General features: G+C 44.0%; 1 long non-coding RNA gene across 2 annotated transcripts; it reads right to left on the reverse strand.

The window, feature by feature from the left end:
• Positions 1–16,376: 16,376 nt before the first annotated feature.
• Positions 16,377–23,639, reverse strand: LOC118146209 (uncharacterized). Of its 2 annotated transcripts, XR_004731759.2 has the most exons (4): positions 22,804–23,639; positions 22,585–22,658; positions 20,695–20,790; positions 16,377–17,233 (listed from the first exon to the last, which is right to left on the reverse strand). It is a non-coding gene; the product is annotated as an uncharacterized LOC118146209 (long non-coding RNA). The 2 variants fall into 2 exon arrangements; XR_004731758.3 differs by lacking the exon at positions 16,377–17,233 and having other exon boundaries at positions 20,320–20,790.
• Positions 23,640–23,922: the final 283 nt, after the last annotated feature.

Here is a 23,922-nt window from a genome sequence, read left to right on the forward strand (position 1 = left end):
AGACAAGTTCTTCTGGGGTCTGGAGCAGATGTGAGAAGCACAGAGAGAAAGGAAAAGTGAATCCTTCATCTAGGAAGGTGGGCAGGCTCTGGGAGGGGTTGGAATCTCCAGCTGGCTCCCTTGCAAGGGTGTTAAGAGCTCAAGCTGATGGTCAAGGTGCCTCTGTGAAGGGGTACTTAGGTGCTGGTTTCCAGCCTCCACTGGGGCTACCATGGCCGAGCAAGACTCATCAGCAGTAGAGCTGCCTGACTTGGGAGGGCTAAGTAGCTTGAGATCACTCAGAATATTCTGCACTTTCTAAGAACTTAAAGGCTCTTTCCTAGTCCTTGAAAGTGGGAAGAGGCTCTGATAATAACTAGGATTGAATTTCCTGACCGACTATTGGGATGAGCCTGGGATTAAAATTTAATTCAGAGAAAATAAAGTACTGTGACACTTTTGTCCATTTAGTTTATAGAACAAGAGCTAAATTGACATCTGCATCTGTTACATATGTTTAAGAATTCTTTTAGAGACAGTATCTTGCTCTGTTTCCCAGACTGGAGTGCAATGGCACCATCACAGCTCACTGCAGCCTCAGCCTCCTGGGCTCAAGAGACCCTCCCACCTCAGACCCTTGAGTACCTGGGACTACAGGCATGCACCATCATGCCCAGCTGATTATTTTTTATTTTAGGAGTGGGGTCTTGCTCTATTGCCAAGCTTCTGTTAGACTCCTGGCCTCAAGCCATTCTCCCACCTCGGCCTCCCAAAGTGTTTTAATTACAGGCATGAGCCACCACACTTGGCCCTACATTTTTTTTTAATTGAAAACCTGCTCTGGGTGGAAACAATTATTGATTCCAGCTCCAGTTCCCCCAGAATTTTCTGTGTGGCTTCGTTGGGTTTTATCTGGTATTTCTTATCATGTCACGATAGGTATTGGGGCTGGGTGAATCCTGCACATTAAAGATGGTTTTGCATATTGTTTGACCTTCCCGTGGTCAGTGGTATCCCCTTGGTCATTATGAAAACCCAGAATGCTCCCCACATTTCCAAATGTCTCTTATGGTAAGAGGTGCCACCTCTGAGGGAGAACCACTGTGATAATGGGCTACAGCTGTGACTTTGCTGAGTGATGTGAGCCACTCAAACTCTCTGGGCTTACATTTCATTCATCATTGCCATTGTCATATTTAAGGATAAGTTCTTTTCTTCTTCTTTTTTGTTTTTGTTTAATTTTTAGACAGTCTTGCTTTGTAGCCCAGGCTGGAGTACAGTGGTGCCATCTAAGCTCACTGCAACCTCCGCCTCACAGGTTCAAGGGATTCTCCTGCCTCGGCCACCTGTGTAGCTGGGATTACAGGCACCTGCCACCACATCTGGCTAATTTTTGTATTTTTAGTAGAGACGGGGTTTTGCCCTGTTGGCCAGGCTGGTCTTGACTTTCTGGGCTCAAGCGATTGGCCTGCCTTGGCCTCCCAAAGTGCTGGGATTACAAGTGTGAGGATTATCCAGCAAGGATAAGTTCTTAATGGGCAGCAAAAAAGTGGATAAAACAAAGAAGCAATTCCCAAAACAACCAGCTGCATAAAAATATACTCTCTGACGGTAAGCAGGGGAGAAATTAAATATATGTTATTATTAGTGCTGCAATGGTTATTCTTAGAATTACTGAAAATGCAAGAAATTCTAAACAGGTGCTACTTATCTGGTTTCTGTTCAACATAATCAAGGGAACTGGGAAAAATAAACCATGATCATCATAATATGTACTTAATTTCAGACTAGGGATCATGAGAAAACCACTTGGTAAGGGAAACGGGAATGAAAGGATGTTTTCTTTATGCAGCAATTTCTCTATGCCAGATACTGTAGTAAATCAGGGATTTTCCATTTGATTTTCACTGCAATGCTGAGTTGGGTGGTGCTATTCCCATTTCACAGATGAGCCAACTGAACCTCAGGGAGGTTATATCACTTGCCCAAGGTCATGCTGCTAGGAATGAGTAAAGACAGTCTTCAAAGCAAGGCTCCAAGACCTATAATCTTTTCATGCAAAACACTCTGCATGTCAAACAGAGGAGGGCATTTATTGAAGCAGCTTTCAAGGCAGCCTAGTTGGAAGAAAAATTCAAATTGTGGCTACAGAGCAGTCGAGGCAAAACCGAGGAGGTGGGACTGAACCTAGAAGGTTGGGTGAGCTGAAAACAGAAGAGCCAGCCTAGGATCAGAAGCCAGGAAGGCTTAAAGTGGAGCTCAGTAGGAGGAATGGTTCAGTGGGTTAGAACCAGGCATTCATCCTGAGCCTGTGTGTGTGTGTGTGTGTGTGTGTGTGTATGTGTGTGTGTGTGAGTGTGCGCATGCACAAGCATCCCTGTGCCCACCTCTTCCATGTTGTTTGCTTAGACTGGATGCAAGAATGTGAATGGAGACTGAAAGGAGCCATGCTGTGTTGATGGATAATTAACTGTGTCCCCAGTGTGCTTGCCTCTAAATGGAGATCCTGCTGTGAAGGGAATTCTGTTTGGGCTTCCCTTGCAAGTCCGTTAAAGGCGTTGTACATTTCAATGCTCCTTTACGTTCTCTTCCAGAATGAACCTGGAAGGGCCATTTCATTTCAGCCCTATCAGATTTGCTACTTTCTCCAGTTTAGCCAGTTAACAGAATGCAGAGAGTGCCGTGTTCTGGCCACCAGCAAGTACAGCTCCATCCTTGGGACAGTCTGTGTTAGGTCTGTCTGCCTTCCGCGGTTTCTGCTGATGTTGCCTCCTTGAAAGGTCTAGTCTCTCTTTTGCATGGAACCTCCACTTTCTGAATCAGTAGCTCTATTGTCTGTGCTCGAGCCATGCTGAGCACATTTCAGTTGTCCAGATGTGCTGGGTTCTCTCAGGGCACCAGGCCTTTGCACTCGTGGGTCTCTCAGGTTGGAGCACCCTTGCCTCTCTGCAGCCTCTATGCCTGAATGACTCATCCTTCAGATCTCAGCCAAGGTATCACTTCCCTAAAGAAGACTTTCTGATGCTGCACGCTGAGTAGGGATCCATGATTATGCTCCCCTATAGCCTTGTGCCCCTTTTATCCAGCATTTTCTTATCACTTCCAAATGGTAACTGTGGTTATCTGGTCACCTATCAGTGGACTCTGTTAGACTGTCAGCATTTTGAGTCTAGGAACTCTATTTCTTTTATTTGCCATGGGTCTAATTTTGCAACTACCAAGTTTTTTGTTTTTGTTTTTTTGCAGCTATCCCGTTAGTTACTGACAGCACTGGCACTCCCTTGAAAGGTCCAAAAACCCTTGTGGGAGGAAGACTTGAGTGAGACTGTCAAGGTGAAATGAATGTGGCCACCTATTTTAGTTTGATAAAACTAGAAATCTCGCCTTTTTTTTTTTAATTGAGACGGCGTTTCGCTCTTGTTATGCAGGCTGGAGTGCAATGGTGCGATCTTGGGCTCACCGCAACCTCCACCTCCTGGGTTCAGGCAATTCTCCTGCCTCAGCCTCCTGAGTAGCTGGGATTACAGGCATGCGCCACCATGCCCAGCTAATTTTTTGTATTTTTAGTAGAGACAGGGTTTCACCATGTTGACCAGGATGGTCTCGATCTCTTGATCTCGTGATCCACCCGCCTCGGCCTCCCAAAGTGTTGGGATTACAGGTGTGAGCCACCGCGCCCAGCCGAAATCTCACCTTTTATAAACAAGTGTTCTTCTGATGTTAGACCAAACATCCACCCTTTTGAGTTATAAGAAATTGTCTTCTGTTGAAATTGCATGTATTCCTGGGAAATTTAACCAGGAATATTCCCAGGAATTGCATGTATTCCTGGGAAATCATTTGGTATGAATTTTTCTCAGCCATCCCAAATTGGGCTGATCAGAGGGAGTACCAGAGAAGGTTTGAAAAAAATACAAATTCTGAGCCACGTGTGGTGACTCATGCCTGCAATCCCAGGATTTTGGGAGGCTGAAGTGGGTGGATCATGAGGTCAAGAGATAGAGACCATCCTGACCAACATGGTGAAACCCCATCTCTACTAAAAATACAAAAATTAGCTTGGCATGGTGGTACACAACTGTATTCCCAGCTATTCGGGAGGCTGAGGCAGGAGAATCGCTTGAACCCAGGAGGCTGAGGTTGTTGTGAGCTGAGATTGCTCCACTGCACTCCAGACTGGCGACAGAGTGAGACTCCATTTAAAAAAAAAAAAAAATACAAATTCCTGGTCATCAGTAACAGAAAGTGTGATTTGGTTGGACTCCAGAATGAACGGGTTATTAGCATACTGAGCACTCAGACAGCCTTTTAAAGGAAAAGATTATACCACCTGTAGAACTGTATATTCTGATGGTAGTTTACAGGATTGGATTTACTTACAGAATCCAGTTTGTCACAGATATATAACTTAATCTTATCTGAGGAAAAGTATGGATTGGCTTAACCACCTTCATTCCATCTTCCTTCCAGAATGCTGTTCTCCTTAGAAAGATCTAAACTACATCTCCCAAAGAGGGTTTCAGACTATCAGATGCACCTGAAACCTAAGATTCAGCACTGAGTTAAGTTAGGAGGGAAACACCATTTTTGCTGGTTCGGCTCACAGCAGAGGTGACTTGGACCAATAGTTTGCAGATTCTTAGCTTGGCTGGCAATTTCTTTGTTATGTTGGGAACCGAAATTCTTCTGGGGTTCAGTCTTGCCATGTTGATTTGGGATTCATTCCTAGAAGCTCAATCTAGAAGCTGTTTCTTTTTATTCTCTCAATGATTCTAAAATCTATCAATGTATAAAGCAATACCAAAAAAACACAGAAATTGGTGCCTTGACTGGCTGAAGTGGATTCTGTTCTCTGCAACCAAACCTTTGACAATCACCTGTGCATTCTAATTCAAATCAATCATTCAGTCTATATCACGCATAACCTATGGCTCTTGGAGAAGTTTAGTTCTTTCCTACAGAATCTTCTCTCCATAAAGCTGTTGCTGCTGTTGTTGTTACTTTAGCTATCTCCTACAGGAAGATATCTCCATAAAGCCTTAACCAATAGCAAATTACATCTTGATCTTATAAAACCTAGAATGTTTGCTTTTCGTTGTTTTCCATTCTAGATGAACATCCATCAATTACTCATCTCTTCCCTTTTGAGAGCGTTTATTCTTTTATCAGCAGTTAACCTAATGTCTGGCACAGCAGAGGTACTTACAAAAAACTGCTTAATGAATTAAATAAATAATGAATTAGTGACTGAGTGGATGAATGAGTAGGTGAGGGGGTGATGCATGTCAAGTGGCATCACAATATCTGGTTCAGAGTAGGTGCTAGATGAATAACTAGAATAAAGACCTCAACAAATCAATCATGTGTGTGTAGTGTCTATCATGGTGCTCCAATACATAGTAGATGCTCACTAATTTTTATTGAATGAATTAATGAATGATGCCTATAATAATTTCTCACATAAAGCCTGGCCTATAAAATTTTTAAATTAATGAATGATAATTTTCTACATTTGTGTGGATCCTTTTCTCTATGACCTCTGCCTCCATTCCTTCCCATTCACCTTGGCCAGGTTCCCATCTCTTGTCCTGGTGCCTTATTTTGCCCTAAACCACCCATCACTATCCATTCATCTGTCTTCTGTCAGCTAACTTCCAGCTCATTCACGACCAACATTTTCAAGTATCCACATTTACCCACCTTACAGAAATAGAGTGAATTATAATTCATATTCACGCACTATCTGCCCATTATTTCTTAGACACCTACTAGTTGCCACTAGAGAAGTATCATGTCCAAGGTCACACAGCTAGTAAGGGGCAGAGCCAGAATTCGAACATTGGTTTTTCTAATCCCAAAGCTACTGTTTTTCTCTACAATATGCTGATAACTTAGCTATAGAACACATATGAAACAGATCACATTTGCATTTTAATGCACATACATCTACATCAGGGTCTTTTAGCACAGTGACATTCTGGACTGGATAATTCTTTGTTGTAGGGAACTGTCCTATGCATTGTAAGACATTTAGCAACATCCTTGGCCTTTACCCACCAGATGCTAGTAGCATCCCCTCCACCTCAACCGTGACAACTGAAAATGTCTCCAGATGTACCCAAATCTCTCTTGGGGGAAGAATCTTCCCTGGTTGAGAGACACTGATACACACAATAGAAGAAGAAGTGGTTCAGCATGTTTGGGACTGAAGGTGCTTGGAGATGGTGAGACCCTAAGCTAGCTAAGACCTGGGTTTAGCCAGTGAACAGATTGGCTGGGAAGTGCTCTCCAGGGATTAAAGTTGGTCTATACCTTGCCAGGATGTGGCAATACCATGTAAATTCTGTACCCTAGAAGTGAAAATAGGAATGTCTGAGCTCATCAGAAGTAGTGGGACACCAGCTTCAGTCCTGCTACTAAACGGTTGTGTGGTCTTGGGTCAATCTCCATCCTGATGATAACAGGTTATTGATGGTTTTTGTGGACCAAACACCAGTCTTAATGCTTCATTTATATTCACTCATTAAATCCCTATGACAATCCAATGAAATAGTTACTAAGAATACCTCATTTTATAGGTAAGGGAACTTGGCAAGAAAGGCTACGTAACAGCTAAAATTACACACAGTAGAGTCAAAATGAAAATATAGGCTCTGAAGTACTCATTTTATCTCTGAGTCTATTTCCACTGTGTATAAAATGAGGAGCTGGATTAGCTGATTTCTTAAATATCTCCCCATCTGAAAATTTCAGGATTCTAGGCAGTCATGAATACAACATGTATTTATTGAGCATTAATATATGCTGAACAGCAAAGGGCATAAAAATTCTCCAGGAATTTGTAGTTTTAGAACAGGGAAAGTAAGACAAGCAAGTTTTTATTTTAAAAAAGTAACTGTATGGCCACTGTTAACTGAGTGGCTGTTAGATGTCACTCATGCATTGGGCATTTGACCTGAGTTAGCTTTAGTCCTCACAAGAGCCCTGTAGGGTCAGGATTGCCTTCTCTTAAATAAGTAACTGGGGCTCAGTGAGGTGAAGTGACTTGCCACACAAAATTAGAGAGGTTTACAAAAAAGTGCAAGGTGGGAGACAAGTGTCTCACTCCAGGCTCAGATGGGCCACCCTTCCTTTCTGTCATTTGAGGGAAGCAGTAGGAGGACAGTGTAGGCTCCAAATGCAGAAGGCTTGGCTTCTTTTGCTCTAAGACTGTTGACAACCCCAAGTGTCTTTCTTTCTTTCCTAAGAAAGTCCATGGAGGGACAGAGAGAGAGAGAGAGACTCTGGGTGGCTGTTGGGTGACTGGAGAAGTTGGTGGCTCCATTAGTAACAACGGCAAAGCTGTTGTTCTAATTCTGCTCCAGGTATGGAATAGATTATGTGCCCCCACCTGAGTCCTTGGCCCTGTCACCATAACCACTCCACGTTCTATCCACAAGCTTAGCATGGTCCTTTTTCCATGCCTTGTTCATGCTCTTTCCTCAGTATGGCCACCTCTTTCCAATTCCTCCACCCCACTATCACCCCTTGATAAAGTCCTACTCATCTTTGTGACTACACTCAAAGCCACCGCATCCCAGAAATCTTCCACAATTCTCCCAGTTTGAGTGGCAATTCCGTCTGTGCTTCCTTAGCTCTTAGTTTATTTCTTATTTTCGTAATCATTATTCACATTTATGTATTCCCCAGTCACTCCAAAGTTCTTAAAAGGCAGGGACTTGTGTTTTATTTTTAAACACGAGTGCCCAGTTGACAGTAATATTCCCTCATTCTTTTATCATAGTCACAGAATATTCGTTGTGTACCGTGCAAGCACTGTGCTAGGCTTTGTAGTAGGTAAGTTTGTTCTGGAAGCTTTCCTGGAACCCACGGCTGACTTCAAGAAAAAGACCATCTAACAAAACTTGTGACAGAGTGTTCTGAGTGGTCTGTACAGGGCAAGAGGAGGGAGACTGTCTCTGCAGGAGCTCAGGAAGGCTTTTCCAAAGGATATGCTCCAGGTGGGCTTTGAAATGTAAATATATGTGGGGACTTTTCAGGCAGATGAGTGGGTGGACAGGAGAGGCTTTCTAGGTGGAGAAAAAAGCCTGCACAAAAGCTGAAGATGAGAAGCAGTGAGGTGAGGTTTCATAGCATGAATGCAGGGTAGAATTTGTGCAGGGTGGCAGGGGATGTGGCCGAAGGGTGGGTATTGAGGGGACAGGGTATGAGAGATTCTGTATGTCCTACTGAAGGGTTTGCATTTATTCTGTTAGGTGAGATGGAATATCTGCTCAGACAACTGGTAACTGGTAACCAGTTGCTACCATCCCTGGGCAGAGCCTTGGCAACCGTCTTTGTTGTGGGTAAGTCCACATCCCTTGGGCATGGTGAGTAGGGCCAGGGATAAACATCTGCCTCAAACTGAACCAACTCCAAGTCTTCTCCCCCATGACTTGTACTTGAAGCTGAGGAAGAGTCAAATCATTCCCTTTTTGTGGCTAAGATTTGACATGTGAAATCACTTGGTAATCTCCCTTTTGGGCTTCTTATCGTGAGTGTTATGGGCTGAATTGTATCTCTGCACAACTCACATGTTGTGATCTTGTTCCCTAATCCTAACGGCAGAACATCTTTGGAGATGGGGTCTTTAAAGCAGTAATTAAATTAAGCTGATCATTAGGGTGGGTCCTAACTCAATATGACTGATGTCCTGGGCACACAGACAGACGCCCACAAAGCGAAGACCTTGTGAAGACACAGCAAGAAGGTGGCCACTTACAAGTCAGACAGAAAGGTCTTAGAAGAAACCAACCCTGCAGACACCTTGACCTTGGACTTCTAGCCTCCAAAACTGTGAGAAAATAAATTTCTGTTGTTTAAGCCTAGTTTGCGATACTTTGTATGGCAGCTCTAGCAAACTAATACACTGGGTCTCTGGCTAACATCTTAACCATGTGGGCATCCTTTTTGTGCCTCTGCTCAGCAGCCCCCAAAGGACAGCCCTTCCTGCCACCTCAAATTCACAGTGGTGATGTGCAGACCACCTGGTGTTGGGAGGTGGGGGCTACTTCCCTCCCTAGTCCTGGTAAAACTTGCCTGCTGCTTCCAAACTAATACACGCACACTGGACTCTAAGAAAAGTTTGAACGATTCTACGTTCAGGGTTAGGACAGGTGTGGTGGCTCACACCCGTAATCCAAGCATTTTGGGAGGCCGAGGTGGGAGGATCCTTTGAGTCCAGGAGTTGGAGACCAGCCTGGGTGACATGGCAAGACTCCATCTCCACAGGAAAAAAAAAAAAAAAATAGAACTTCAGTGTTAGGTGTTAAGTACTGAACTATGCAGGGTTGTGGCCAGCTGGACCTTAGTTTGGTCAGATGCTTTCTCCTCACCTACTGTCCTCCATTTTCTCCCGCCTTTCCCAAGCCCTCTCCATTCAACCCACCCCCACTTGAGTACTCTTGCTTTCCCACCTTCTCACCCATTTTGGCATCCATATCCCACTCCAACAAAATCAGAAAGTCTCTATACCCACCAGTGCTTTCTGGTATCTGGCAGATTTGCCAACCTCAGGATCTGACAGTCGAGCTCTTCTTTTGCCCCTTGGTTACCAATACCTGTTGAGGGGAGTTCCAACTCAAGACCAGCTGGCCAGACTGTGGGGACTGTTTTCATCCTGTGGATAGATTGAAGCCTCTCCTTCTTCTCTGCATTTCTGTGGCTGGTTGTTCCCCAGAGTATTCAAAACGAAACTGATCTCATCCCATCACCCCAAGAATTAATTATTTCCAAAACACACCCCTGCCACACACTTACGCTTCTGATCTGCGTGAGAATTTAATATTCTTCTTAGTAAGATGACTTTGCATTTATTTCTTGTAAGTTAACACCCTGGCCCTATTATGTTCTCATTTGCCCCTTTCTTGATTAGAGTTAAATCATAAATCCACTTAACTTGGCAGGAAATGCTCATGCCAAGTTCCATTTGTGTTGGAGGGCTATCCAGTCTTGTTTTACTTCAGACTGTATGTATAAGCCTAGCAAAGATGAGATGGACATAGTTGCCCTGCCCTGGGCATGAAGGCCACAGAACACTAAGAAAAATAATGAAGTCGACATCCAAGAGAGGCAGACAGGAGTGATGGAGAGAGGGAACATGTCCTGAGTTCCAGGCAGTATTCTATTTTGTTGTTATTTGTTTGTTTCCACAGCTTTCTTGTCCTTGGGTGGCTGTGATAGAGATTCCAGTAATCCCAGATGTACACTCCTCCTCCTAAGGTAGTAGTTGAGCCCCTAGTCTTCAGTGAGGTACATGGATGCCCAGGTTAAAGACTACATTTTCCAGCTTCCTTTGCAGTTATGTGTGACCATGAGAGTGTCTTCTGGCCAGTATCTTCTGGTGGCTTTTTTTTTGGTAAGGGGGTGGGGGTTTGGCCACCATTTGTTTATCTCTTTCTACAAATTCTTGAGTAAGAGAGCTCACCGCTCCTCTCTAAAGTAATAGAGCTCATGGCTCCTCTCTTGGTCACTCACTCCGTAAAAGTGGTATAGCTGGAGCGACTGCAGCCATGCTCCCAGTGGGTGAAGGCCCATGGGGATGGGGAAGAAGAGCTCAGCCCTCAGTGGGAAGCAGAAATGAGAGCTAGAGCAGCCTGACAGCACTTGAACTCCTGGTTCCAGCAGTACCTGAAGTAAACTCTACCTGCTCTCTGCAGTTTCCTCAAGTGGCTCACTAAATTTCTCTTTTGGGATGAGTTTCATTGAGTTCCATTTCTTTTTTTCTCCATGCTGCCAGAAGTCCTTACTAACTCCCATAGCTATCATAAATTCTCTCTGCCCTTATCTCTTCCTTTTGCTAAAGTTTGCTGTATTTCATTTTTATTGCAGGCTATTAATGAGTTCTAGAGTCTAAAGTAAATTAGTAGAGGCTTTTTTTTCTTTTTTTTTTTTTTTTTTTGAGACGGAGTTTTGCTCTTGTTACCTAGGCTGGAGTGCAATGGCGTGATCTCGGCTCACAGCAACCTCCACCTCCTGGGTTCAGGCAATTCTCCTGCCTCAGCCTCCCGAGTAGCTGGGATTACAGGCACGCGCTACCATGCCCAGCTAATTTTTTGTATTTTTAGTAGAGACGGGGTTTCACCATGTTGACCAGGATGGTCTTGATCTCTTGACCTCATGATTCACCTGCCTTGGCCTCCCAAAGTGCTGGGATTACAGGCTTGAGCCACGGCGCCCGGCCTGTGGTGGCTTTTAACAGCATGAGAGATGGGGTCAGTTTGCCCTTTAGGATGCTCACTTGAGGGGTCATGAAAGTTTTTATCTAATGCAGAGCTGAATTCCCTGCAACCAGGCATGAACAGAGAGGTCGCTGCGAAACCCTGTGTGGTTGCTTAAGTTTCATGCCTTTGGCACTTCCAGAGTGGGACAATGCTTCTCGCACTCCCAGGATTCCTAAAGCCTGAGACCACAGCTGCTTCCCATTCCAAGAGTAACCCAAGAGTCTATCTGAGGTTGACTAGGAGGCGTGGGGATAAGAATTGGGTACACATTTCAGAGAAAGACTTTGCACACATTTTCGTTCTATTAAAGTTACTAAAGTAAATTGACTTATTCAACCTTCCATGGCTTATAAATGGTAAGTAGTCTCAGACTTGAAAGCAGATCTAAGCCTTGGCTTCCTCATCTGTCAAATGGCGATAATAATCTCCATTTCACCAAATTACTGTGAGGCTTAACTGACATAGCATACATTAAGCGATTGCCTTGGTGAGCTCTCAGTAAATGGTACTGCAATAATTTTTTGTAATTATGATTATTACTAGACAACTTAATAGATGCTCTGGTCCTGGCCATGGAAGTTGGATCAGAGGGATGGGAGGCAGAGTTTTCACACTGCACAAGTCCATGCCTCTGATGTGAAGAGCATCCTCTATACACTGAGCTCGACTGTAGGCATCATCAGGACTGAGAGGAGATCACAGAAAAGGAATCTTAAGGATAATTGCACTTTATAGACTTTTCCCCAGCACAACCATTTCTCTTTCGTATGGGAAGCAGATACTTGAGTTTTAACTTGGAGATGCCTTCTCCCTGAGGGGCCCTTGGCTCTGCTTCTAGAGCAGAGGGGATGGGGAGAGGTCTGACATGTTTAGAGCTGCCTGAAGCTTCCTTGAAGCTATGGCTGCTCCCTCTCTGTGTTATACCCTACGGTCTTCTCTGTAGCTGGGCCCAGAGCAAACCTTTAATTAATGCTGGAAGGACACCCACAGCTTCATTTAGATTCTTCCTGGAAGCTGAGGCAAAATCTCAGGTGCAGTTGGGGAGAATGTGCCCAGTGGTCATTCCCATGATGAAAACCTCTTGTGTTTCACATGGTATTTTGGAAAGAGGCCAAAATCCTTAGCATGAAGAACATGGCACCATATAACAGCATCTCCCACCCAGTGGGCCGTGGCACACTGGTAAATTCAAACACTTTATAAAAAGTTCTCTAAATTTGATCCACGTTTATAAGGCAGCAGAAACTAAGGCCCTCAAGGGGCATGTTTGACAAATGGTTGATGGTCACTGTTGGGCAAATTTGCAAGCTAAAGATGAATGCGGAATTGTTTGGAAGAGGAAGAATTTTCAGAGGCTGTGTAAGAGAGAGAGAAGATAGATGAAAGAGCTGATAGGAGTGAGGAACTGGAGGAAAAGGGCAGAGGTGTTTAATGGAGCAAATTGAGGATGTTTCATTGTATGGTATGCAACTTAATCCTCCTTCCTATCCTACCACTGAATCTGGTGGAAACCATTCACTTCTTATCAATAGGATGTGGGGTGAATTTACATTGGGGGTCTGTTGGAGTGTTTACTTTGGCTTTCCCATGGGTGAAGATCCAGCTTAGATATTGCCCATAGGAGACCCCTTACACCTGGTTATGTTTGCAATATCTTTTTGCTGCAATTTAAAATAACATGACAACTGTAGATCTTCCAAGAAGAATATTGCTCTGTAGCTATTCTGCAACATCAGAGGGGAATAGCCTCAGATGCAAGCTCCATAAAAGCAAATCATGTTGTTTGCTTTATTCACTGCTGTATCCCTAATGCCTAGAACAGTACCTGGCATACAGCGGATGCTGCGTGAATAATGATTGTTCTCTGATCTGTTCTGTCTACCTCGCTTGCCTCTTTTCCCATCCTGCTGCACATCTTCTCTGCTTTAATATCACTGAACCGCTTCTAGCTCTTAGGATATGCCCCACTTTATAACCCATTCATTCGTACATTCATTCAGCAAAAATCTACTGATTTCCTGTTCTGTGCCAAACATTGTGTTAGGAACTGGAGATACTTGGAGAGCAAAATGTAGAATTATCTGACAGTGGGTACAGACAACATCATCATTAGTTGAACTTGCATGGCTGCCTAGGACCCAGACCCTGATCATAATCTAGATAATGATTACATGCACACACACACACAATTTCTACAAATATAAACCTGCAGGGTAGGACAAATGCCAAGAAGGACAATTGTGCTACAAGATTAGATTACAGTAGGATTTGTTCTAGATTGAGAAGGTAATATTTGATCTGAGCTTTGGAGGTCCACTAGCAACTGAAAGATTATTGAGCAACTGAAAGTGGCCAGAGTAGTTGAAAACGTGTGTGTGTGTGTGTGTGTGTGTGTGTGTGTGTGTCATGATCAGATATGAGATTAGATGAGTGCGCTGGGGCCAGGTCCTGCACAATCTTGCAAGCCATATTAAATGTTTTGGTCTTTATCCTAGAAGCAACAGGGAGCTATTGAAGAGTTTTCAGTGAGGTGAAGGTGTTTGACATGATCAAATTTGCTTTATGAAAAGGTCATTCTGGCTGCAGCACTCTGCTAAGCTCCCTGCCACTTGTCCCTGCCCCACAGCCTCCCCTACCCAGGCTGGGGCCATGCAATTACTTTGTTGGTGGTGAGGACAGCCACAGTAGGTGACTGAAATCTCAGCCATGTATTTATTGACTCTTGGCTGCTGTTCATAATGAACTCTAAGCTTCCCTAGGGGGGCTGAGTAGATTTGCTGAGAAGAGGAGGAAAGGGTGGGGAAACTGCAAGGGGTTGGATATGGGGCTTCGTGTTCTGTTCTCACATCTGTCTCCCTCTATTGATGCCTGCTGCCACGATGATGTCTTAGAATTCAATAAGCTTTGCTTGTCTTTTCCTAGAAAGGGAAGGGCTGGCAGGGGGAGAGGCAGGCCCCTTGCCACAATGAAGGGGGAAGCAATTCAAATGAATCATTCTGTTAACTAGCAGGGGGAATTCACAGCCAGTGTGAGGCCATTGCTATGTTATTAATCCCAGTTCTTACCCAGAATATTTAACCTTGGTGATTCTAGTGGCAGTGAGACCTATAAACCCTAAGTTGAATAAGGCGGTTGGGCATTGCAATCTCTCTGACTCCAGGAACAAGGATGGAAAGCCCTTTTCTTCCTCCACTGGGGATGTTGATTCCAGGGGTAGGAATAACGTCTCAGCAAAATCAGGAGGACTGGCAGTGCACATAATGATCCCACCACCCTCCTGCTCAGGAATGCCTGTGATGATAATGAGCTCTGCTGATGGAGGGCTTACCTTGTATTTGACTTATGCCCTGATACAGGGGACATTCAGTTCAACCAGCATTGCTCTTCCAAAGGGAAAACTTCTTTTGTTGGGAAATCCTTTGATTGGTGTTGAGACTGAAGATTATTCTTGGAAATACCTGGGTGGATTTCCAGAGTTGTTCTGGGGAGGAGGGGAGGACAGGGGGGAAAGACAGTAAGTTGTAGAGTGGAGATAGCAATATGGTGGAAAGTTACTTGCTTTGTTATGTGACTCCTTTCCAAGACCCAGTGGCAAATTTCCAAGAGTTCTCAAATATCGCAAATGGTGAATAGAACTGGATTTCTCATAGATGTTGGAGAGAAAGTAATCCTGGGTATTGGAGGGTGAAACCCAGGTAGCATGGGTAGGCTGACTTTGGTCATGTGTTCATCTCTGGGCCAATCACAATGGCTGAGAGAATATTATGCTCTGATTGGCTTGGGCCTGAGTCACATGCACTATGGCTGGAAAAGGGGGTGGAGCTCTATCAGAGCTCCATGTGCCCAGCTCTGGACCAATCACAATGGCTGGGAGAATGTGTTGCTCTGATTCACTTGGGCCTGTGGCTAGAAAAAGGGGTGATTGACTCTGATAGACTTGGATCTATGTCACATGCACTATGGCTGGAAAAGGAGGTGGGGCCTCATAAAAGCACACGGACTGAGAACTGGGAAGGGTGCTTCACCCAGAGACAACAGTTCTTGTGATTCATCTTTTCTTTTCTGTGTCTCTTCTGCTTCTGTGTACTGTTTCTGTCTCCTGTTTCTTCATCCACTGCCCTTAATAGTAACCACAGCTACCCAAAGCAGGGGTGTATGCATCAGGCATTAATTCCTTAAATTACTCTATAAAGAAAGAACTTATTAACCCATTTATGTATAAGCAAACTGAGATACAGAGACGATATACAGCATGTCCAAAGTCATGTAGCCGGTACATGGCAAGGAGGTACCAGCAGGATTTGAAATCCAGGTTTGGGTGACTCACATGCCCACACTGCAGCCATGGATGAACTATTCCTGCTTTTCCTCCCCTCTGCTTGGGGAAAGGCACGTGTAAACGCACCCCCCCCCCCCCCCCCCCCCCCGCCCACCAGGAGATAGGATCTGATTGGGTTGGCTGGAGAATTCTCCAATCCACCATGGAGAATTCCTGAGCCAAACTCCTCATTGGTCCCCTTAGTTGGACTTGCACAGATGCCTGCGAGAGGACCCTGGTCTCTGGTACAGACTTCCGTGGTCAGAGGGCAGCTTACACGACCCAAAGCCAAGTGACTTGAGTGGAAGAAACTGCCTGTGGTTATTATCTTAGGACCGTGACACAGGCTCAAGAATTCCTCAATTTGGCCCAATTCAAGGACTAGACAACTTGATGCTTTCAGACCACAGAACATTAAAGCTGGTCTGGCACCCCCATTTTAAAACTGGGACCTAAAAGAGGGGATCTCACACAGCAAGTCTGTAACAGGCAGTCTGCATCATGTAGACTCTGGGGTTCTTTTCGCTATAAAGAATTGGCCTGCAGCCCCAGACCAGGAGAAAATTAGAATTACCACCTTCAAACACTTGGCAACAAAAAGGAGTTTGTTAACTTTCTCGTTTCCTACCTGGGCTCACTCTGTCCACTTTCTCAGAGTTTTTAAGAAAAGGCTGTTAAAAAAAAAATCCCGTCTCATTCTGATGTTTTATTAATGGAGACGGCTGCTGTTTCAACAATTTTAATTAGGGCTGAATTTTACTGTATTCAAACCCCAGGGAGTGTCAAGGAAGGGGAGCCACTAAGCAAATCTAAGGATCAAATGAATAGATTAATTAAATATCACTAGGTAGGCAGCTCAAGGCATGCGGACCTGCAGCCCCTCTCTCCTGACATGTGGATGAGAAGGGGAGAGAAGTGAGGCAGGAACTGGTGGTGGGCTTGCATAGGCAAGTGGCTCAAAGCATATATGTAAGTTTCAGTGTGACACCAGCCACCAGTTTTGTTTTGTTTTCAACCAAGGATTTAGTTTCCTTTGTTAAAGGCAAAACAAGCATGGAATTCCCCAGTTGGGTCACTGCTTCCCCAACTTCCCGCTAAGACACGAAAAGTTGCAACTCTTTCCTCTAATGGATTCATTTTATTTAGTATTCACCTTATGACAGGTTCTGTACTCAATGCTTTATGAAAGTAGACACATGTAATTATTGCAGCAACTCTACGAGATAGGTAGTAGTATATCCCCATGTTATAGAGGAGGAAATTGAGGCAGAAGGAGATGAAATCATTTGCCCAAGGTTTCATGACTGCTAGATGGCAAAGCTAGAATTCAAGCCCAGGCTTCAAGTTCAGTCCACGTTACTAACCACTGCCTTCTCTGCCTCTTGGCATTGGTTACTGGCTCTTTTACTTGTAAGTTCCAGGCTTGATCTGTATCTGTAAGCCTCCACCTCCACCCCCACCTCCACCTCAAACCTCCATGGCCCCTCATGTCATTCCTGCCAGCAGTTGGCCCTCAGCAGGATCAGAATCGTAAATCCAGATGAACTTCCTATCTTGTACAGTTAAGAAGTCGATCTGGTTCTTGATCACTCATCCTGGAATCCAAGTTCATTCACTTGCTAGCTGTGTGACCCTGGGCAAGTCTCTTAACTTTCCTGTGCCTTAGTTTCTTTATCTGTAAAATAGAGGCAATGATAATAATAAAGAATAAATGAGTTAACATATAAAAATATTTGAAACAGTATCTGGCAGGTGGAAAGCACTAAGTGTTTGATTTACTATTACTGTTATTCTATTTTATTTATTTATTGTTGAGATGTAGTTTCACTCTGTCATGGAGGCTGGAGTGCAGTGGCGTGATCTTGGCTTGCTGCAACTTCCGTCTCCTGGGTTCAACGGACTCTCCCGCCTCAGCCTCCCGAGTAGCTGGGATTATAGGCATGCATCACCATGTTCAGCTGCTTTTTGTATTTTTAGTAGCGATGAGGTTTTGCCATGTTGGCCAGGCTGGTCTCGAATTCCTAACCTCAAGAAATCCGCCCCACTCAGTCTCCCAAAGTGCTGGGATTACAGGTGTCAGCCACCGTCCCCCATCTTATTATTTTTATGATATTACTATTACATTCTCTTTTCCAAAAGGCTTGAGATTCTTTCAGTCCCTCACCCTGAGGCTGATTTCTGTTTGCATGCCTGATTTGCCCTTCAAACCTCAAGCTGGATTTACTCCTCTGGCTCTGGACTTTGCCATCTCAACTCTGTCTTGTGCAAACTTGCTCTTTTGCATCCTTACTTCTTGGAAAGCATCTTTCCTGCTCTAGCCCAGCTCCTAATACCAAACACCTCCGTGGAACCAAACACCTGTCCCCTTAGCCTCAGCATTAGCCCTGTCTGTGGCTCCAGTTGCTCTTTTTTTTTTTTTTTTTTTTTTTTTTTTTTGAGACAGAGTTTCGCTCTTGTTACCCAGGCTGGAGTGTAATGGCACGATCTCGGCTCACCGCAACCTCCGCCTCCTGGGTTCAGGCAATTCTCCTGCCTCAGCCTCCTGAGTAGCTGGGATTACAGGCACACACCACCATGCCCAGCTAATTTTTTGTATTTTTAGTAGAGATGGGGTTTCACCATGTTGACCAGGATGGTCTCGATCTCTCGTGATCCACCCGCCTCGGCCTCCCAAAGTGCTGGGATTACAGGCTTGAGCCACGCGCCCGGCCTCCAGTTGTTCTTATATGGAGGAGGATCTTCTAGGTACTGAAAAGGGCTCTCTCTGTTTTTCACAATCACGAGAATGATAATAATAAAAGTAGCCGGGCGCGGTGGCTCACGCCTGTAATCCCAGCACTTTGGGAGGCCGAGGCGGGTGGATCACGAGGTCAAGAGATCGAGACCATCCTGGTCAACATGGTGAAACCCCGTCTCTACTAAAAATACAAAAAAATTAGCTGGGCATGGTGGTGCGCGCCTGTGTGTGTGTGTGTGTGTGTGTGTGTGTGTGTGTGTGTGAAAAGAGCGAAACTCCGTCTCAAAAAATAAAATAAATAATAATAATAATAAAAGTAAAGCAGGCTCCGTTTCTAACACCACTGGCAAGCAGTCAACCAATGAAGAAATGTTAGCTGGGAACTTTAAAGTTCCAGAAATGAAGGGGATATGAAGTTACAAGACAACTCTGCACTTCAGGATTAAAAAATACCATTTTAGCCATTTTAAAGTGTACAACTCAGTGGCCTTAAGTGCACTCACAATGTTTTGAAATCATCCCTACCATCTAGGTCTACAACTTTTGGATCTCTTCAGACAGAAACTCCGTATAAATAAGCAGTAATTCCTACTCCCCTTCTTCTTAGCCCCCAACATCCATTGATAGTTGTCTGCCTCTGTGGAGTTAAGAAATTTAAATCTAGTTGCAGAAACCAACAAAAGTTTGCTAACATAAAGAAGCAGCGTGTACCAAATGCAAGAGCATAGCTTGGTGGTTAGCTGTGTGAACGCTAGAGCCAAACTGTCTGGTTTTCAGTCGTGGCATTCCTGCTTATGGTGGTGTGACCTTGGGCAGATTAACCTACCTCTCTGGGCCTCAATCTACACATATATTGATATGGTTTGGCTGTATCACCACCCAGATCTCTTCTTGAATTGTAGTTTCCATAATCCCAAATTATTAACCACTGCCTTCTCTACCTCTTGGCACTGGTAACTGACTCCTTCCCCTTGTGAGTCCAGGGACATAAGGTTTAGGCTTGATCTGAATCCTTAACCCTCAACCTCCAGTAGGTAACTCAACAACATGTGTGGTAGAAGGGACCTGGTGGGATGTAATTGAATTACGGAGGTGGTTATCTCCATGCTGATCTCATAATAGTGAGTGAGTTCTCACGAGATCTGATGATTTTATAACGGGCTTCTCCCTTTTTGCTTGGCTCTTCTCCTTCCTGCCACCCTGTGAAGAAGAAGGTGCTTTTCTTCTCCTTTGCCTCCCCCCATGATTCTAAGTTTTCTGAGGCCTTCCCAGCCGTTGGAACTGTGACTCAATTAAACCTTTTTTTTTTTTAAATAAATTACCCAGTCTAGGGTATTTCTTCATAGCAGTGTGAGAATAGACTAATACACACATAAAATGTAGAGCAATGAGAGTTACAGAGTTCTTTCCCTCATGGGCTCGTTGGGAAGTATGTAAAGAGCTGAGAACCACATCTGGCTGTAGTAACTGCTATGTAAGGATTTGTTATTGTTACTGGCATGGACAGCAAGTCCTGTGGCTTAGTATATTATATTGTTTAAAGGGCAAGAACCATTTCTATCATGTCTATCTGAGAATCCCAGCATCAAGCATGATACCTGGCATTCAGTAGGTGTCTGGTAAATACTTGTTGAATGACGGAATAGGAGTTTAGGAAAGATGTAAGATTACTGCGGGACATGACAGATTATTTGGGAATCATACACTCAATGTCAAAAACATTCCACAGTTATTTGGTAAACCTTATTAAGAACCACCTGAGAGCTAGCTGTTGTGTGACCCACTACAGATAGAATGGAAAACCAAGCCTGTCACCAACGTGGATATGATGATAATGATTATAATTCATCAAAACACCCAACATTCATCAAGCACTTAACAGGTGCCTGGCAGTGTGTTGAAAACCTTATGTGCACACTTAATGCTATTATTAAGTTAAGTTAATTAATGTTAAATTTATTTAAGTTATTAATGTTAAATATAACATTAATGTTAATGCTATTTATGACTCAACCTATGAGACAAAACTACTAGCACAATACTAGCAATGAAAGCCTCGTTTTTTCAACAGAGCAAAATGTCAACAAGTGCAAATGAATCCTCTGACAATTGAGTCCATATGGGAGGTGGGGATGCTGAGAACAGTTAGATGAGGACAGCCGTGGAATTCTGATGAAACATCTGTATTTGTGATCCAGTCAGCCTGTTAATCATCTGGATATTTGCAGCCTGAGCTGTCAGTTGCTTTTGGTTTGCATTTTTCTTTTCTCAGCCTTTAAAATTCACCTTCTGCTCTGTTATAGGACAGATCTTATCCCGCTTGCTACCTTTTCCTGGCAACTTGGGGGGATGGCAAAGAGAATGTTTGCAGATGCTTCAGCAAACCAGGTCCCTAGTACCTGAGGTGCTCTTGTCTGTGTCTTCAGGGTGGTTCTCAAAGCTGGTTGATTGGATCCAGGACAGGGTTATGGAGGCAGGCATCAAAGCACAATGACCTGAATCAAACCCAAGATTAATTAAAAAGTGTCAAGTGGACTGAATATTTCATGACCTGAAGGCTAAAGTCAGGGTCTCTTTGGGATAGAGATCAGATGAGAATGTGTAGTGGGGGTAGGGGTGGATTGGAAAGAGAAGGAAAGCAAGGGAGGAAGAGGGAGAAGATTGGGTGGAGGAGGGGGAGAGACAAGGAGGGAGAGAAAGGGCAGGCAGAAGGGAGGAAGTGAAGAATGAGAATGAATATATGACTTCACAGAAATCAAACTAACTTCTCACCTTCATCATCAGATATTCTCAGAGGGTGGTGTAGCTTTCACGGTGTTATTTTGAAAAGCTGATCTTTTCAATTATTCCATGAGGGTAGGTAGAATTCACTGCTTGTTCACAACTTCCCACCCTGGAGCCCAGAGAGGAACAACCTTCCCCAGCCCCCGCAGCTCAAGCCCTGGTCTTGGCAGGGAGCAGGGGACAGAGGACATTTCCTACCTTCTGAGCAATAGGTTCCCAGAATCTCGGGAGGTATTTCTTCTAGAAAGACATTTTTTTTTTCCTATTCCATTTCTCTACCAAGGAATTAGTTGGAAATGTGGATTCCCTTGGGAGACTGGGAAATTCTCTGGTTCCCTGGGTCTCTCCTTGGGCTTCAGCTATATTTTCTCTTGTCTCCGTGTCCCTGTGTCCCTATGGGTCTGATCACTGTTGTGTCCATCTGTCTTTCTGGGTATCTGTCCTGTGTAGCCTCATTCTTTGCCCATCTCAATACCTACTGTCAGACCACCCCTCTCTCTGCCTTTTCCCTCTGTATCTTCCCATCTCTCTGGCTGGTCTGCTCTGTTCACAGCCCACTCATCTCACCTCTTTGCTTTTCTTTCTCACTGACCTCCCTCTCTCTTCTTCCCCTCTACTGCTATTTGCTGAAGTTCACACACATTTTAAGCATCTTTGTGCCTTTCTTTGCGCTTCTCCTCCCTCTGACTTTTCTCTCCTCCCTTCTCCTCTTTCCTTTCTCTCTTTCTTTCCTACTCCATTAAAAATGTTTTGTTGGTGGCTCCAGTCAATTCCAATCGATAAGCATCTCTAGATTCCCTGCTTCAAGCCAGCGGGTGAGCTGAGGGTCCCCTGGGAATGCAGACCCAGCAGGTCCCTCTCTGCAAGTAGCTCTTAGTCAGTCGGGTTTTAGCAACTTGATATAAACTTTTATTTTCTAATCAGCCTCAACTTGCCGGTGACTTTTAGTGTGGCCACTGCCAGAAGGAATGGTCGGGAGGACTGAGCCACAAAGTGAGAGGAGAGGCAGGGGGCTGCTTGCCTCCATGGGCAGAGTGGGTAGGGTGCAGATGACTGTACTGGGCAGGTAGTGCCACAAAGGGGTGGCACCTGCTCTTACCCCCCTGGGAAGTGGCCCTTAGCTGTTTAGTGGCTCTGCCATTCACCCTTATGGGTATGGTCCCATAACCTGTCTGTCCTTTCCAGGCTCTGTTTGGGGACTGCTCTGTTACATAATCAGTGTGCTCTGAAAGCCATGATTCCACAATTGGTGACTTCTCCAATAAAACACAAGACTGAGAAAGCCTCACAGCTCTAATTACCTTGCCAATTCTTTCTTCTGCATATCAATTTCCCTCCCCTGCACAATTCATATTCTATACATCTGGATGGCAAGGAGGATGCCTGGGGAAATTACATGGCTTTGCACATGAGATTTGTTAGAAGTTGGAGGAGAGACTATCTTATTTCATTTGATAATCTCTTATTTATGGATTTGTTCTTTTCTTAATATTGACGAGACTTACCATCTCCATCTTGCTGTGACAGCTTTATCAACACCTCTGTGGCTGCATTTCCATCCAGGTGGTAGAATTGTGTTCTATTTGAATTGGCATTAAAAAAAAAAAAAAACAGGAAAACCCACTGATTGGGGATGTCTGCCAGCCCAAAGGTCTGAATTTTACACAATCTGCCTCTTTTTGTGGGTAGCAAATTTACTAGATATTCTAAGATCGAGAGCCTACCATTCTGTCTGCTGCTGACAAGGTGGGATTTTATCAAACTCTTTTAACCTCTGTGGGTTCAGATTCTGTAGGTAGTAGCTCCTTCTTTTGAGGCAGCAGGTGCTGTAGGAGAGGCACAAGTTATGGAGTCCAATGATCTTGTTCACTTCCTGGCTTTGCGGATTAATTACTATGAACTTCCTCATCAGTAAAAGAAAACAAAAATTTTTAAAAAGTGACAGCATTTTTAAAGTACTTGCAAATGCTCTAAGTGTAGCATTGCATTAATTCTCATAAACACAAACCTAGCTTTATTTTCTTAATAAATCTCAGCAGGAGAAATGGATTCACGGACATAAACTCATGTGTTCACTTTAATTCAGTAACACATACTTTTGAAATATTTCATGACTGTGTATTTTAGTTCACAATTAATGAAAACTCGAGCTGTGAAGGGCTATGAAATTTATCCTAATTTGTGTCCACAAAGGTATACAGCCAGACGGGGCTACTAGAAAGGACCGTACATGCTGTGTAGTGCACTTCTCAACTCCCAGGAGTACTCTTCACCTAGGACAGGGCTCAGCAAACTATAGCCCATGGGACAAACGCAGCCTGTTTCTGTAATAGGATTTTGTTGGAACAAATTCATTATTACATATTTGTCTATGGTTGCTTTTATGCGGCAGAGTTGAGTAGTTGCAACAGAGATAGTATAGCCCACAAAGATGGAAATATTGACAATCTAGCTTTTCCCAGAAAAAAAATTTGCTGCTCCTAATCTAGTCTTCAGTTTGAACTCTCTTAAGTTTTTCAACATGGCAGCCATGGTATCTAGGTGAGCTCTGAGTGACTGACTGATTTCTACCCTACAGGGTAGCTATGAATTAATTAATAGAATGAATGACATAGAATCCTCTTTCACAAATATTTACACACGAGACCAAAGATTTGGGGACAAGAATGGTCATTGCAGCATTATTTCTACTAGGAAAAATCTAGACAAAATCCAAAAGTCCATCTCTAATGGGTGTGATTAGATAAATGGGGCTATAGTTATGTAATGACAGATCACATAGCTGTTGAAATGAATGAGGCAGACCTAAGTGTGTTGAAAGCTGTCTATAGCAATGCACACAA

This window comes from Callithrix jacchus, chromosome 12 (genome assembly GCF_049354715.1).
Source record: "Callithrix jacchus isolate 240 chromosome 12, calJac240_pri, whole genome shotgun sequence".
In the NCBI taxonomy this organism is placed as follows: domain Eukaryota; kingdom Metazoa; phylum Chordata; class Mammalia; order Primates; family Cebidae; genus Callithrix; species Callithrix jacchus.